This window comes from Nematolebias whitei, chromosome 2, assembly GCF_014905685.2.
Source record: "Nematolebias whitei isolate Nwh7 chromosome 2, NemWhi1, whole genome shotgun sequence".
Classification (NCBI taxonomy): Eukaryota; Metazoa; Chordata; class Actinopteri; order Cyprinodontiformes; family Rivulidae; genus Nematolebias; species Nematolebias whitei.
Genome location: NC_056499.1, coordinates 57,465,425 through 57,482,599, shown reverse-complemented (window position 1 = coordinate 57,482,599; position 17,175 = coordinate 57,465,425). Strand labels below are relative to the sequence as shown.

General features: G+C 41.8%; 1 long non-coding RNA gene across 1 annotated transcript in view; it reads left to right on the top strand.

Annotated features, from left to right (window-relative positions):
• Positions 1-17,175, top strand: part of LOC119424984 — a 95,903-nt gene that overhangs the window by 70,379 nt on the left and 8,349 nt on the right. The window lies entirely within an intron of this gene.

The following is a 17,175-nucleotide window of genomic DNA, read 5'->3' as shown; positions in this document are numbered from 1 at the left end:
TATATATATATATATATATATATATATATATATATATATATATATATCAAAAGTCATCTTAGGACTTTAAAAAAAGCCCCAAGATGACTTAAAACAATCTTAGGGGACTATAATAAGCTATAATCAGCAAAACAATACCTAAAAGCAAAAATTAGTTAAAATGTGCAAAAGTTTGAAATCACAAGACAATACATAAAAGTTTAAGTAGCTTAAGTATTTCTATGGTACATATTTTGTAAATAAAGTTAAATAATTCAAAATGATTAAAGTTAAACAAAAAGAAGAAGGGTTTGGTACAGTTAGGACAGTTAACAGATGAGATATTACAATTAGATAGAGAACACAGACCCTCCCCCTCACAGGATCCAATGAAAAAAGTTTGTTACTCCAAACTGAATTTAATACATTGTCTACTCAGCAGGCAGAATATTTAATTTCTAAATCTAGACAGGGTTACTATGAACACGATGAAAGGGCATCCACGGATTGCCAAGAGGGTCTTAAATCTCCCCCGCAGGCTTGGAGGCATGTCGCTTCCTAATTTCATGCACTATTACCGGACACCGAATATCAGAGTTCTACTATTCTGGTTGGGTAAGGACATACCTTTCTCCTAGTTGGGTGGCTTTGGAGAGGGCCTCAATTAGATCCAGTTCTCCTTCTGCGTTTCTCTGCCCTTGACTGCCTTTCAAACAGTCAATATCAACCTACACTTCTAACCCAATTGTGATATGGACGGTTAAAATTTGGAATCAGTTCAGGAGGGTATTTAACTCTACAGAGTTACTGGTTTGGGCACCTGTGTCAAATAATCACGTTTACTCCTTTTGAGCAGCTGGTACTGAAGTTTGAAATCACAAGTCACTGTTTTTAAGATATCTGCAGCTGAGACATTGTGTGAGATCTAACTCTGATTGCTTCTTTTTACCCCTCTAAACAAATTGTCGCTAAGATTTTGGAATGCAGGTCTGATATTAAGGGGGCCCTAAGCAACATCTATACACTGCTCAGTTCATACCATGAGACCAGTTTGGACTCCCTTAAACTGAAATGTGAAATGGACTTGGAGGAATTAATATCAGACTCAACCTGGTGAAAGATCATTAAGAACATTTACTCATCCTCAATCTGTCTGAGACACGCTATAATTCAATTTAAGGTAGTGCACCAGCTGCACTGGTCCAAAGACAAGCTGTCCAAGATCAAAGCCAACCTGGACCCTGCATGTAATCATTGTAAACAAACTCCAGCTACACACTTGCATACATTCTGGACCTGTCCCAAACTGTAGAACTTTTGTCAATCTATTTTTGACACCTTCTCTGGGATATGTGTAAAAACTGTACACCCATCACCCCACTGTTTGGGGTGGTTTCTGTGGATATGTCCTTCAGCAAGTACGAGGATGTGATTGCTTTTGGCTCTCTTCTAGCCAAAAGTTCAAGTCAATTTTTTGTCATTCTCATCACATATGGTACACGAGGTGGAATAAAATTATGTACACAGGATCCCAGTTACATCCAACAATAACAAAAATATAAAGTGTAAAAAGAAACAGTATATAAGGTTCTAAGATATACACTAAGTTATATGACAAACAAATGCCAAACAGCATGCTAAAAGATCTAAGATATTTTGTCTGTGTGTGACTGATCCCGCTCATTAGCTAAACACTAATAATGTGAAACAATACAGCGTAAAAACAGCAACCCGAACATGAGTCTGTGGTGAGCAGATTGGTACGAATGAATACAGAAGCATGAGATACCATACCATTTTATTTATAGAGCACTTAAAACAGCTACAAAGCCAACCAAAGTCCTGCACAGACAGAACAATAGACAACACATGAATTGAATACAAAATGAAGTAAATCAGAATATAGACATAAAAACGATGCAGATAAAAAATATGACAACAAACCAGTGTGGAGCATACAGGCTCAAAACACAGATCCTCTGGTGTTGAAAGCTACTGAATAGTAGTGAGTTTTTAAACGGGATTTGAAAACCAAGATGGAGGGGGCCAGTCTGACAAGCAGAGGTAACTCGTTCCAAAGTCTTGGTCCTGCTACAGAGAAGGCCCTGTCACCTCTGCGCTTAAGACGAGTTCCTGGAAATGTGAGCAGCAATTGGTCCGCTGACCTCAGGGAACGTGGTGGGGCAGGCGGTTGGGGCGGATCAGAGAGATGGGGGGGGGGGGGTTAAACTGTTCAGCGATTTGTAGACATACAGGAGTGTTTTGAACTGGATTTGAAGGTGAACCCGTAGCTAGTGCAGTGAGGCCAAAACTGGTGTAATGTGCTCTCTTTTGCCTGTACTGGTTAAAAATTGGGCTGCTACATTCTGGACCAGTTGCAGTTGTGTAATGGAGGTCTGACTGATACCAAACAGGAGTGAATTGCAGTCAAGCCTAGATGTAATGTTGTTGTTTTTTTTTTTTGTCTATATTCTGATTTACCTCATTTTGTATTTTGCTTTGTGTGTTACCTGTTGTTTTGTCTGTACAGCACTTTGGTTGGCTTTGTAGCTGTTTTAAGTGCTTTATAAATAAAGTGGTATGGTATGGTATGGTAAGAATGCATGTAGTACTGTCTCCAGGTTATTTTTGGACAATATGGGCTTCAGTTCAGACAGCCGCCTCAGTTGGAAGAAACATGATTTAACAATAATGTTGACATGATTGTTAAGTTTCAGGGAAGGGTCCATTATCACTCCCAGATTAGTGACTCTTTGTTTTACTGACATGGATAGAGTGGAAAGGTCGATGCAGTGATTTGTGATCATGTCGTTGGGAGGGAACAACATGACTTCAGACTTCTTTTCATTGAAACTTAAGAAGTTTAAAGCCATCCAGTCCCTGATGTCAGCCAGGCAGCCGAGCAGAGGTTGAATAGAGCATGTACCATTGTGCCTTAGGGGGAAGTAAATTTGACAGTCGTTGGCGTAGAAGGGAAAGGGTATGTTGTGTTTCTGGAAAATAGCACCAAGTGGCAGTAGGTATAGAGAGAATAGGAGGGGACCCAGGATGGACCCCTGCGGAACCCCCCATTTAAGCTCTGTTGCTGCAGAACTAAAATCCTTGATGGAGACACTAAAGGATCTGTCAGCGAGGTAGGATCTGAACCAATTGAGGGCTGACCCTGTGATACCCACCCACTGCTCTAACCTAGCAATAAGGATCTCATGGTCGATGGTGTCAAAGGCGGCTGTGAGGTCCAATAGTACAAGCAGCACAGAAACACCAGTATCAGTGGATCAGAAGATGTTGTTAAAAACCTTCAATAGGGCAGTTTCAGTGCTGTGGAGAAGTTTAAAGCCAGATTGGAATAGCTCTAAGATAGCGTGATCTTCCAGGAAGCATTTCAACTGGGACTCAACTATTTTCTCCAGTACTTTAGAAACAAATGGGAGTCTGGAGACAGGCCGGAAGTTGGAAATGACTGAGGGGTCAAGGTTTGTTTCTTTTTCAGGAGAGGCTGGACAGCAGCATGTTTAAAGTTTTTTGGCACCACGCCAGTGGATAGACTACCGTTTACAATAGCGAGACTGGACAGACCTAGAGTAGGAAAAACCTCCTTTAGTAGTCGAGGGGGGACCACATCAATGGAGGAACCAGAATGGTTTCAAGCTGCACATGACCTGCTCTAGAGAAGATAGAGTGATGGGTTTAAAATGGTCAAATAGAGCTACAGATTGAGGTGGGACGGATGGGTCATGAGTTGGAGGAGAAATGAGAGCCCGGGTGGTCATAATTTTTTCCAAAAAGAAATGTAAGAAGTTCTCGCACAGCTCAGTCGAGGCTTCCAGAGGTGATGATTCAGTAAGGTGGAGAATAGAGTTTAGGGTAGAGAAGAAGACACGTGGGTTGTGAGAGTTTGAAGTTATGACATCAGAAAAATATTTGAATTTAGCAGCTTTTACTGCTTTCTGATAATGGTGCCAACTCTCTTTAAGTATTTGAAAAGAGACCTGCAGCCTGTCTTTCCTCCATTTGTGCTCCGCCCTCCTACATTGCTGCCTAACGGCCTTGGTGACGTCACTCAGCCAAGATTCTGCTCTGAGTTTTGATTTTCTAGTTTTAACAGGCGCAACATGATCCAGAGTCTTTAAGCAGACAGAGTTGAACTGGGATGTCAGCGCCTCCGTGGTGGTGAGAAACACAGGGGGCTGAATGATCATTTCAGAGTTATAAGCATCTGTGAAACGTGCGGCAGTAAAGTGGTTAATGGCCCGGTTACTACGTGCAGGAATGCACAGCTTAGGAGTTAGATGGGGGAGGGTGAACTCGAACTGGACTGGCATGTGGTCTGAAAAAACATTATCACCAATTTCAAGATTACCAACAGTCACATCATGTGTTAAAACAAGGTCCAGTGTATGTCCGTGCTCTTGGGTGGGACCATTTACATGCTGAGTTAGATTAAATGAGTCCAATAAATCTAAAAAGTCCGTAACCAAGGGCTTCTCCTGACAGCACACATGCAAATTCAAGTCCCCAATAATGAAAACATGATCATATTTTGGTGTGATTTCAGAGGTACGCTCATATTGGTGTCGTAATGGTGGTTGGTGAGGGGTAAACCCAGGGGTGCAGGCAGACAATCCAGGACTCAGGAGATGAATAAAATAATTTATTAATAATAACAAAACAACAGCTGACGGGGCAGCAAACTTACATAATCTGTGGGAAACGCAGAGGACCAAGGTGACCGGAAGCAATGCCAGGACGAAGGACTAACACAGAGACACAGACTTATATACAGTGGCAAACGAGACAAAACACCTGTGAGGACACACAGCTGAATGACATCAGGGAAAATGACAAACCAGGAAGCCAGGGAGTGCAGGAACAGACACACAACACTAGATGGAAGCATACACTAGGAAAACACAAACCCTATAGTAAAACAGAAACTGAGAAGGACATGAGACAAAAAACACAGCACAAGATGGACTAAACCCATGAAACAGACCAATCCCTACAATTGGTCCAAATAAGCGACATCGGTGGCAGAAAAACGAAGATCGAGAAGCTGTTGTCGGTCATACACCAGCAGTGAGTTTATGTCCCAGATAAAAAATGAACAAAACACAAATAATCCGAACACCATCAGCAGAGGTGGATTGCAAGCCATGTACACGGGTGCCATCTTACCAGCAATGAGATAATCAGCAGCATGGATAATCAGCAGCACAGATAAGTCATATTCACCAATTAAAGTGGCATTACAGTGATTTTTTTCACAGTGATAATTCTGGTTAGATATTCATGAGTTTAACAGCCTCAGGGTAGAAGCTGTTCCTCAATCTAGTGGTTCTACACTTAATGCTCCTCAACCTCCTTCCTGAGGGGAGCAGGGCAAAAAGTGTGTGTGCTGGGTGAGTGGGGTCCTTCATGATGCAGGTGGAGCCTATTTCTGCATCTGGAGGTGTAGATGTCTGTGATGGTGGGGAGGCTGACTCAACAGATTTTCCAGAGTGTTTCTTTCTGCAGCTGTGCAGCCTCCATGCCACACGTTGATGCTGGAGCACAGGATGCTCTCCACTGTACACCTGTAGAAGGAGGTGAGGACTGAGCTTCCCATTCCAGCCTGCCTCAGCTGCTTGGGGAAGTAGAGTTGCTTGCCTGTTTTGTGCAGCAGACTTGTTTCATGCAGTTGGAAAGACCCACACACCCTGTATATGTTCATTGGATAAGAGAAGTGATGTATCATATTCATTTGGAAAAAATCATATACCCTGATGGGTTCTGTTAAAAAAATTTGTGACACTTGGCAGCCTTTCATGTTGTATGTAGAAAATATGTCAATGCCTACAACAAAGTCCATGCTCAATAATCCAGGTACACAATCCAACATTTTTCAGTCAGGTCATCTGGACAGTTTATTTTTTTTGTGCTGAAACATTTCGCCTTCAATCCGGAAGGCTTCATCAGTCAAAGAAACACTCAACAAAACTGATTCTTCCCCCAACAGCTTACTCCAAAGTGGAACAAACCAGTTTTGTTTGTGATAAGATGGTCTCTTTGGTACGCCCCCTCTTCCATTGCCAGCCCTCTTCCTATTGGGAAATCTTATATTGAAAGGGAATTAACTTTAAATGATTAAGAATAAATGAATTAGTTACTGACTAAAAGTGAATAGAATTGATGGTCAAAAGGTCAAGTTCACAGCTTAATGTTCGTTTGTCAAGTCATCACAGGAAGTGGAAGTCTGAACAGATGGCCAGGCCAGTAAGAGGAAAAAGAGGAAGTTACCTGTAGAAAAAGAGGAAGTTGTCTACAGAAAGTAGGAGCAAGTTACCTTAAGTGAAGAGGCTCTCTCAGAAAAAGAGGAAGCTCTCTGCAGAAAAGCAGGAAGACAGACCTAGTGGCAGTCAAAGGTAATTGTAACAATGACAGTGACATTGAACATGTGATCTGATGTTGTAGAATAGTCCGTATCTAGGACTGTTGCTATGCAGAAATTACGCAATAAGCAGACAAATGTATAAAAAGACTTGGCATTAATGATCGGGGCTGAAGCACTTGGAGAGTTTTTAAGGACAGTTCATTGACGCCTTCATTAACTAAAGGGAACTTGAACATCCGAAGAGGAAAATTATTTTTCTCAGCTCAGCCTGGACCTGAAAGCCCACTCAAGTTTCCAAGATTGGATTTTATTGAATGCAGTATGAAATATTCTTCAAAAGCAACTGAGGGATGATTGTCACCAGCTTCATCAGTCAAGGATCCCCTTTGACAAGGGGTCTTCGAGAAGAGATGGTATGACACATACTAATAGCTGTCCTAAAATAAAATTAAATAATTAAAATCGCTTATAGCTATTTATACTAGTAGAATGTTAAGACTCTTGACAACATTTTGAGTTATTGGGATTTACTCATTATATTAAATTTGGTATTTTTAAAGTCTTAATACATTTTAGGAGAGTTTCCCCATTTTTGCTGCATTATGGGATTCTGAAGATGCCTTTGTATTTTTTGATTTTTCTCCTTTTTGTTTGATAGAGTTTTTGAACACACTTTAGACTTTAACTTTTTTATTTTTTTAGACTTTAACTTTTTTATTTTATGATTTTTCCAACTAAACTTGTTTTTTGAGATTTCACTCCGGAGGATTCTGGAAACATGAGGTAAACTCAAGATGCCAGCTGACGGCTCATCGAGTCCAGTAACGATCTTGAGTTTCTCAGTGTTCTCTGGGGTCTCGGAGCAGCAAAACTCTTCCCCTGAACCTAATCACCTCACCTTACTTTGGCTCAACAGAGTGAAGATTAATATATTTCAATTTTTCTTCAACGGAACTTATGGATTTATAATTTTCTGTTTTTACTCTTCGGAGCTTGACATATTTATAATTCTTTGGTTCAGCTCATTGGAGCAAAGGAATTACAACACAACTGGACTGTTTCGCCCCTTGGACATCAACCATCAATCAACAGTAACACCTTTCAAGTAACAAATGGACTTTTGACTACTGACCTGGCTATGTAACTGAATAATCACTATGGATTTCTGCTATAACGCTGTTCCCCTGCAAATCATAAATTAAAGCAAAGCATAAAATGTAAGATTCTGGACTATCATTTCACCACTTCGTGTTCATGGATTTAAGAAGCTTGGTTCAATATTATAACTAAAGACGGAGGTTTTTAAAGGTTTTCTCAGATTTGATTATACAACATCCTGGCATCTTATTTCTAGATTCTAAAAAATACCAGATCGGTAACAGTTGCAGTTCTACAACCGAGGGTGAGCGGTCGTTGAATGCAAGTTTCCCCATGGGCAACGATCCAACCCCGGCTGCTAGGTTGGGCGAGTCATGGGGTGAAATAAGGGTGTGACTTGCAGATGGAGGTCGTTAACAATCTGGGTGTGTCACCTTCAACACAGCCTTAAACAGAACTAACCTAAGGTCATTCTGGGTAATACTCAAGTGCTAGATTCAGTTCGTGATACCCCTTAGAGGAGAGGCTGCAGTGGGGTAAGCCATAATCCAGGTGGTAACGTCACTGGGTAGAAAGACTCAAAACTTAAAACTGGACAATGTGTCAGTCTCACAGACAGAAACTGGAAGTTGGTTCCACAAGAGAGGAGCCTGATAACTGAAAGATCTTCCTCCGATTCTACTTTGGGAAACAGTGTTGCGAAAATATGGAATAATAAAAATTTTAATGTTCGATGGAGCTTGATTGTTGAGAATGTTGTATGTTAAAAGCAAGATTTTAAATTCTGTCATTGAATTTTGTAGTTTTGTATAAAATTGGTGGTGTTATGATGAAGTGTTATGGTAATGTGTCTAATATGGCCAAGAGATGAAAATCTTTAATGGGCCGTATGTTGTTTTGAGAGCCTCTCCTCTTGACTATAAATACTCTTCAGCTTTTCACTTTCAAGCCCAGTCTGAGGAAGCTTAATGCCATGCATCCTGCATGCTCAGCTGTATTTTTAAAAAAATTTCTTCAAATATTTACTCCTCTCTCATCACTTGTTGAACGACATGGCACCCTTGACAAATTTCTAGTTTCCTTCTGTGCTCCACTAACCTACTGAACACAAGTCTTTGTCCGATTTGAGATTAGCAGTGTGTGTGTGTGTGTGTGCGTGCGTGCGTGCGTGCGTGCGTGTGTGTGTGTGAAGGAATGCTGTGTGTGATAACCTTCATTGTGTCAGCAGTACTGGCCTCCTTCCTCTCCAGACAGATTGCGTTGCTAGGGGAACAGTTGCTAGGGTGGCAGTCGCGGCTCTCTCTGTCTTCATTCTGTTTTTATTGTCTCTTCCCACGTGTCTACTGAGTGTAATCCTTGCACCTAATATAAGCAGAATGATGCACCCTTATAGTAACCACCTTAAGTCGCAGAAGCAAGTTTAACATCCTGATGCATGTTCAGGTTAAGCAAGCTTAACCTTTTGCTTTAATGTCTCCACACCAGGTCTGGCTATGAAAGCAGCAGAAAATCAGAGATGGCGTAAACTATTTTTCTGTACCCTGATGCATGCTCAATAATCCAGGTAGAAAAATCCAAAAAAGTTCAATCTGGTCCTCTGGACATTCAAAAAAACAAACAACAAAACAAAGCAAAACAATGTAGAAACGTTTCATCTCTCATCCGATGAGAAAGGCCAGGGGCCTTTCTGGGTGTAGTTTGCATGTTCTCTCCGTGCATGCGTGGGTTTTCTCCGGGTACTCCGGTTTCCTCCCACAGACCAAAAACATGCATGTCATCGGATGAGAGATGAAACGTTTCTAAATTTTTTTGCTTTGTTTTGTTGTTTGTTTTTTTGAATGTCCAGAGGACCAGATTGAACTTTTTTGGATTTTTCTGTACGTGTTTTCCAGAAGAAAAAAAAAAATAATAGAAAGGTAGTTCCACTGAACATGTGACATGAACATCTGAGCCAACAATGTCAGCTGCGACAGCTGATACAGACTAAAAAAAACATTTTCCTGTTTAGAGCTGTTGAGATGCTGCTGCGTTACTTCATGGAGGATTCCTCGTAAACACAGCTGCAGCAGACACAGCTGTTAGTGCTACTATTTAAAAATGGAAAGATTATGCATCTATTGTTGTTTAAAATAAAACTGGATCTACTAAAGTATCTATCCTTTTATTTTGCTGCATCATGTAGCCATTTTCGTAAAACTTGGAAAACTAGAGAAATTGTATTTCCTGCGAAAATGCAGGGTGGATGCTTATTGCTAAAGAAATAGCAGAAAAACATCTGAAATTAGCAAAAACAATATGCTGAAATAGAGGCAGCACGGTGGCACAACTGGTAGAGCTGCTGCCTCTCAGCAAGCAGGTCCCTGGTTCAAACCCCGGTCCAGGGGCCTTTCTGGGTGGAGTTTGCATGTTCTCTCCGTGCATGCATGGGTTTTCTCCGGGTACTCCAGTTTCCTCCCACAGACCAAAAACATGCATGTTAGGCTGATTGGTAACTCTAAATTGTCCCTAGGTGTGAGTGAGAGAGTGAATGGTTGTTTGTCTCGTTTGTCTCTATGTGTCCCTGTGATGGACTTGCGACCCGTCCAGGGTGTCCCCCGCCCCTCGCACAGTGATTGCTGGACATGGGCACCAGCGACCCCCATGACCCAAAATGGAATAAGCGGGTAAAGAAAATGGATGGATGGATAACTGAAATAGAAGAGCAAGGCTAAATTAGCAGAATAAATCAGAAATGGTAAATACCATGAAAAACTTTATCTGAAAACAGCGGAATTTAGCTAAAAAATAAAAAAATTAATAAAGTAGCTGAAAAGGTAGAACAAGCCTAAATTAGTAGAAGAAAGCAGAACGAACACGTTTGCCCAATTCAAAAAGTGGAAATTATCTGAAAAAAGCTGAAATAAGTGAAGAACAGCTGAAAAACAAGTAAAAAGGCAGAAAGAAGCTTAACCTCTATGGAATGGCATTGCCCAGTCTGCTAATGTTCAGAATAAGTCTTTGGGACCGCTCAGCTACGATTGCACCATGTCTTTTCTTAACATGTGTAAGCTGACGTTGATATGGCTGTTTTTGTGTTTTTGGATCAGTTGACTGTGACAGCTGTCCTAAATAAAGTGGCTCCAAAGCTTAGTCAGCTGTATTTTTACATTCATTGATTCCTTTCTTCAATTTTCATAAAAATTTGCATCTTGATAGCAATCATACACATTGACACAGGTAAAAATAATAGTCTACCCTTGCCTTTGAGCCGCGAGCAAAACATAATGTAACATTGTGGATTCTTCACAGAAGTTTTTTAACGGTATTTATTTGAGCAAAAACACAAATCTTGCTTGCTGTGGTGTGTGACAGGCTTACAGATAACATCAGGCCCGAGTCCTCATGGATGATGTTTGTAGACTTCTTTAGTGAGAGTAGAGAGCAGATCATGGAGTTCTACAACACCACTAGAGGGCACATAGCTCATCCAGTGCTTTGTTTACATCTGTGACATCATTGAGAAGCGAAGATCTAAACACAACCTGAAGTCAGTCAATAGTTAGACTGACTTCCAGTGATTTCGACTTTAGCTGCTTGAAGATTTATGACTTCAGCTAGTTGATGAATTTGAAACTAATTTTTTAACATGTAAATTGTGTTTCTGTAGGCTCTGATAGCTGCAGCTACATGCAGTGATAAGTGCCTAATCTATTTCTAAGCGTTAAAAGTATATTTTCAGAATTTGTGCAAAGAGAGCAGATACGTACTTGTTCCTGAAGGAAAAACCAGCTTGTACTATTTAATAATTTATACTACATTGTAGCATGATTCAGCAGGTACAGCATAGCAGTATTTGCCACAGAAGCTACCATATATGAGCCATTTCAATAATTAACAGCCTCCACATTAACTGTATATGCTACTTTTAATTGTTTTCTGCTCATATCACGTTCACACTGAGGTAAATAAGATCTAATCTGCTGACCTGTGAAAGGAGATATGTTGATAACAAAGTCCATGCTCAATAATCCAGGTATACAATCCAACATTTTTCAGTCAGGTCATCTGGACAGTTTCTTTTTTTGTGCTGAAACGTTTCGCCTTCAATCCGGAAGGCTTCATCAGTCAGGAAAAAACACAACAAAACTGATTCTTCCCCCAACAGCTTACTCCAAAGTGGAACAAACCACTTTTGCTTGTGATAAGACGGTCCCTTTGGTACGCCCCCTCCTCCATTGATGTTTTCCCTTTTCTCTTAAATCACTAACATCATAGGTGTCATTTTAATTATATGTGAAGGGGATGTGTCCCCCTCAGGTTTCAAAAAGAAAGCAGAGAAGAAACCCAAACAGGACTCCAGTCAGCCATCAGGTGAAAAGGAGGAACCCAGACCCAGACCAGTGGTCATTCCATATGTTGAGGGAGTATCAGAGAAACTGAGACGTTTATTTTCTAAACATAACGTCCCAGTGGCTTTTAAACCCCAAAATACATTAAAGTCTGGTTCATCCCAAAGATCCAGTCCCCCGGCACAAACAGAGTAATGTTGTGTATGCTGTTCAGTGTCAGGAGGGCTGTGATCAGTCTTACATCGGGGAAACTAAACAGCCACTGGCCAAAAGGATGGACCAGCACAGAAGATCAACATCATCAGGCCAGGACTCTGCGGTCTACACTCATCTCCAGGCCAGCGGTCACTCTTTCAGGGATGAAGATGTTCACATCCTGGACAGAGAGGAACGATGGTTTGAGAGAGGAGTAAAGGAGGCCATCTTTGTGAAAAGAAATCGTCCATCATTAAACAGGGGTGGAGCCTCCGGGTTCAACTGTCCCCCTCTTACAATGCTGTGATTGCTAGTATCACTCAGCCCTCTGTGAACAGTAAACAGCCATCAGTGTGCTAATGATCCATTGTTAGGCTGATGGTCCTTCTTGAGCATGTGATCAGCTGGTTTTGGTTGTCAGCAGCAAACTGGTTGATCCACTCTGAGAAGGTGCTATTTAAGAGACTGAGCTGAAAACAGCACCTCAGACTGAGGAAGTCCTCAGGATGAAAGACGAAACGTTTCAACAATTTTTTTATTTTTTTGAATGTCCAGAGGACCAGATTAACTTTTTTAGATTTTTCTACCTGGATTATTGAGCATGCATCAGAATACTTCAAAAAATACTTGTTTGGGCCCACACATCTACCATGAAATACTAGTTCATCCAACTCTGTTTCTATTTCTTCAGGAATTAATCCATTCCACTTGATTAATGGGAGAATACTCAAACCACTAAAAATCCAGTCTGGGTGTCCTGGTTACCTACAACAACTCACCACAGTGTTTCTCCTAGGTCACTTGCCTTCGTAGGGCGCTCATCTTGTGGGTATTCTTTTGTCGATGGGGTGGGGGGAGGGGGAGGCGCCTCTGTGTTGTGTGTTAGCTTAGCGCTGTCTTAGTGCCAGTAGTTGGGGGGGGGGGGGGGGGGGAGGGGGGGGGGGGGGGGGGGGGTGCTACGTCTGTAGCATCTTTGCTAGCGTGTCTGTTTTGCACACCACAAGCTTAGCGCTACATTAGTTCTGGCAGTTGTCGACTGGGGTGGGGGGGTAGCGAGCTTGAGAGAAGCGGAGTGTGCTCTATTCACATAAGGAGAGGTGTCAGACTACTTTTTGTTGTATTGTGCTCTCTAAAATGGTAAGTGAATCAAGTGTCTCCTTATGGAGGTAAATGTAGACATTCAAGAGCTCGTTAAAATACACCAGAATGCATGAAATGGCATCTACTTTATTCAACATTTTCTCGAGGAGGACCCCTAGACCCCCCCCCATCGCCCCCCCCCCCCCCCCCCACACACACACACACAGTACTAATGCTTCTGAGGCCAGTGACTAACATCCATAGCAAACACAACTTTTTTTTTTTTTTTTTTAGCCTTTATTTATACAGGTTAGTCTCATTGAGCCACGAGAACTCATTTTCAAGAGAGACCTGTTTTTAGGGAGCACATGGGTTAAGGGCCTTGCTCATGGGCCCAGAGTGGGGCGAATGAGGGTGGGGGCAAGTGTGGGTGTTTCACCTACCCTACCCACAATTTTGATGTTGTCAGGGCCGGGGCGTGAACCGGCGATCTTCGGATCACAAGCCCACCTCTTTAACCTCTGCGCCACCACTCCCCCACTCCTCACTTTCTTGTGTTTTTAAGTTTTTATATGCACTCTAATATTATTATTATATTTTAATACACTTTTGTTTTATTTTTTTACATTTGTTACATGGAAAATGGACTGTACTTATATAGCACCTTTCTATCTTATCGAGATACTCAAAGTACTTTACACTACAATCTGTGCCTTCTTTTCCCATTCATACAGCACTCTACTACAAAGTAGATCTCTACAAAGCTAATTGAACAAATCATTCTAAAGAGACTTATCAGAGATTTATCACATTTATACACCGATGGGACACACATCAGAGGCAATAAGGGTTTCAGTGTTGCTTAGTCAAAACACCAAGTGAAGACATTTGACCTAAAAAAGTTAAATCTGGTCCTCTGAACATTCAAAAAAAATAAAAAAAATGTAGAAACATTTCGTCTCTCATCCGAGAGACTTCCTCAGTCTGAGGAGCTGTATTCAGCTCAGTCTCTTAAATAGCACCATCTCAGAGTGGATCAACCAGTTTTGCTGCTGACAACCAAAACCAGCTGATCACATGGTCAAGAAGGACCATCAGCCTAACAATGGATCATTAGCACACTGATGGCTGTTTACTATTCACAGAGGGCTGAGTGATACTAGCAATCACAGCATTGTAAGAGGGGGACAGTTGAACCCGGAGGCCTCCACCCCTGTTTAATGATGGACGATTTCTTTTCACAAAGATGGCCTCCTTTACTCCTCTCTCAAACCATCGTTCCTCTCTGTCCAGGATGTGAACATCTTCATCCCTGAAAGAGTGACCGCTGACCTGGAGATGAGTGTAGACCGCAGAGTCCTGGCCTGATGATGTTGATCTTCTGTGCTGGGCCAACCTTTTGGTCAGTGGCTGTTTAGTTTCCCCAATGTAAGGGTGCTTTCACACCAGCCCTGTTTAGTCCGCTTTAATCGAACTCTAGCTCGTTATCTTAGAAAGTCCGGTTCATTTAGGGAGGTGTGAACGTGCCATCGAACTCTGTCACCGAACAAAAAGGCGAACTCTGGCCCGGGCTAAAACCTAGGTCTCGGTCCGGTAGAAGAGAACTCCAGCACGGTTCAAGTACAGTGTGAATGCAAACAGACCGGACCCCGCTCTGCAGGGTAAACAAACACGCATTTCTCTGACCTTATATGGAGCCGTCAGCTGCCTTGTGTGGAAAAACAATATTCTCCATGGTCTTCTGTCTCATCTTCTGCTCATGCTAAGTCCATTTTTGAAAAATGACAAAATATAACTCCTAAAACTGCTAAAACTTGATGCCACGTCGTTTTTATTTTTATTTACAGAAGAAGAAGAAGACGTGTCTTCAGAGGTTTTTGTGTCATTTCTTTCAGTATTTCTTGGTGCAGCACCCCCACAGGCGAGCGGGGGAACAGGTTGGTTCAACAGGTTGACTCGACTGCACAGTGCAGTGTGAATGCAAACGCACCAGCTCAAATGTAACAAAACGTCATGAATATTGGTCCCCAACCGAACCGAGTCTACCGGACTATCAGGTGTGAAAACGACCTAAGACTGATCACCCTCCTGACACTGAACAGCATACACAACATTGCTCTGTTTGTGCCGGGGGACTGGATCTTTGGGATGAACCAGTCTTTGCCGTAATGTATTTTGGGGTTTAAAAGCCACTGGGACGTTATGTTTAGAAAATAAACGTCTCAGTTTCTCTGATACTCCCTCAACATATGGAATGACCACTGGTCTGGGTCTGGGTTCCTCCTTTTCACCTGATGGCTGACTGGAGTCCTGTTTGGGTTTCTTCTCTGCTTTCAGGAAGGCCCAGTTAGGATATCCACATTGCTCTAGAGCCTGTCTTGTGTAGGATTTCTCCTTCTGCCTGGCTCCTGAGCTAGTGGGGACGCTGTCTGCTCTGTGATACAGAGTCCTGATGACTCCTAACTTGTGCTCCAAAGGGTGATGGGAGTCAAACTGCAAATACTGGTCTGTGTGGGTGGGTTTGTGGTACACCTCAGTTTGCAAATGTCCTCTATCAGAGACTGAGACCTCACAGTCCAAGAAAGCCAACCTGCCATTTTTTACATCTTCTCGTGTGAACTTGATGTATTTATCCACAGAGTTGATGTGGTCAGTAAAATGTTGGACTTCCTGAGATTTAATTTTAACCCAGGTGTCGTCAACATACCTGAACCAATGACTTGGTGGTGTCCCTGAAAAGGACGTCAAGGCTCTCTTTTCTACCTCCTCCATGTACAGGTTGGCAACAATAGGAGAAACTGGAGACCCCATAGCACACCCATGTTTCTGCCTATAATATTGCTCCCTATATGTGAAGTAGGTTGACTGCAGGCACAGTTTCAAGAGTTGACACAGTTCTGTAGATAGTGTGGTCCTGCTGCTCAAAGTGGTGTCTGATTTTAATTTTAAACTGACCACCTCTACTGCATCATCAACAGGAATGCACGTAAAGAGTGATGTGACATCAAAAGAGACCATTGTTTCATCAGTCTCCATGATGACATCCCTCACCTTGTCCACAAAGTCCATGGTGTTCTGTATGTGGTGTTCTGAGCTGCCAACTAAAGGACCAGATTTAACTCTTTTAGATTTTTCTACCTGGATTTTTGAGCATGCATCAGGATATGAAGACATTTGACCATTTTGGTAATGGCCACAGTGGCTGCAGTGAATCACAAGGTTACATGACCAAAGCGCCCTCTAGTGGTTTAATAATAAAATGGTAAGTTTTCTCTCAAAAGAGGTGTTCACACATCAGGCAAAATAACTCAAATCAGACTTTTTTACAATTTATTTTAGTTTGTTTTTATGACAGCATTTCACCCCCCCCCCCCACCACTACCACCACCACACACATACACACAAATTAAACCATAAAGCTGTGCTGCCAACGTGTAAAGTAAAGCACTTTTCACAAATTAAAAGTTAATGTGAAATTTATATTATTATTAATGTGTGCTTGAGCTACTTTACTATAGGCGATTATATTTTATGTCTTTAAATAATCTTATGCAGAGGGTGATATTGAAAACATACAACTTATGATTGTCAACATATTTTGTCTACTTAAAGTTAATTAAACTATGTGTAAAACAATTTTTGTTCATTTTTATTTGTTTTGATTCTCTGCTTTTTTCTGATTAAAGATAGTAATTGAATAAAGAGTTTAGTAAAAATTTCTATTAGCATTCCTTGAAGAAATGCATATCGCCCATCAAATTCTTGTTTGACTTTTAGATTAAGTTGTGCTGAAATTGTTTCGGTGGTTCATGCATTATTTTACTAAGATGCCCACGCACAGGCATGGGCAGACAACATTATTGGCTGCCTTTCTGTGGCGGGTGATAGCAGAGGGAAAGCAGGGAATCGAACAGCATGTGATCAGTCAGTGTCCTGATCAATCAGTATGAGTGCATGTGACGGTTGTCGCCCCCACACCCCCTCCCCTCCTCAGCCGGCTCGGTTGCTGTGGTTTCACAGTGCGGAGCTCTCAGCTCACCTCCTCCTCCCTCCGTCCTGCGTGCTCCAGCTTTCCTCCCATCGCATCATGAGCTGTTAGCCGCTTCCATCACCGGACGGATG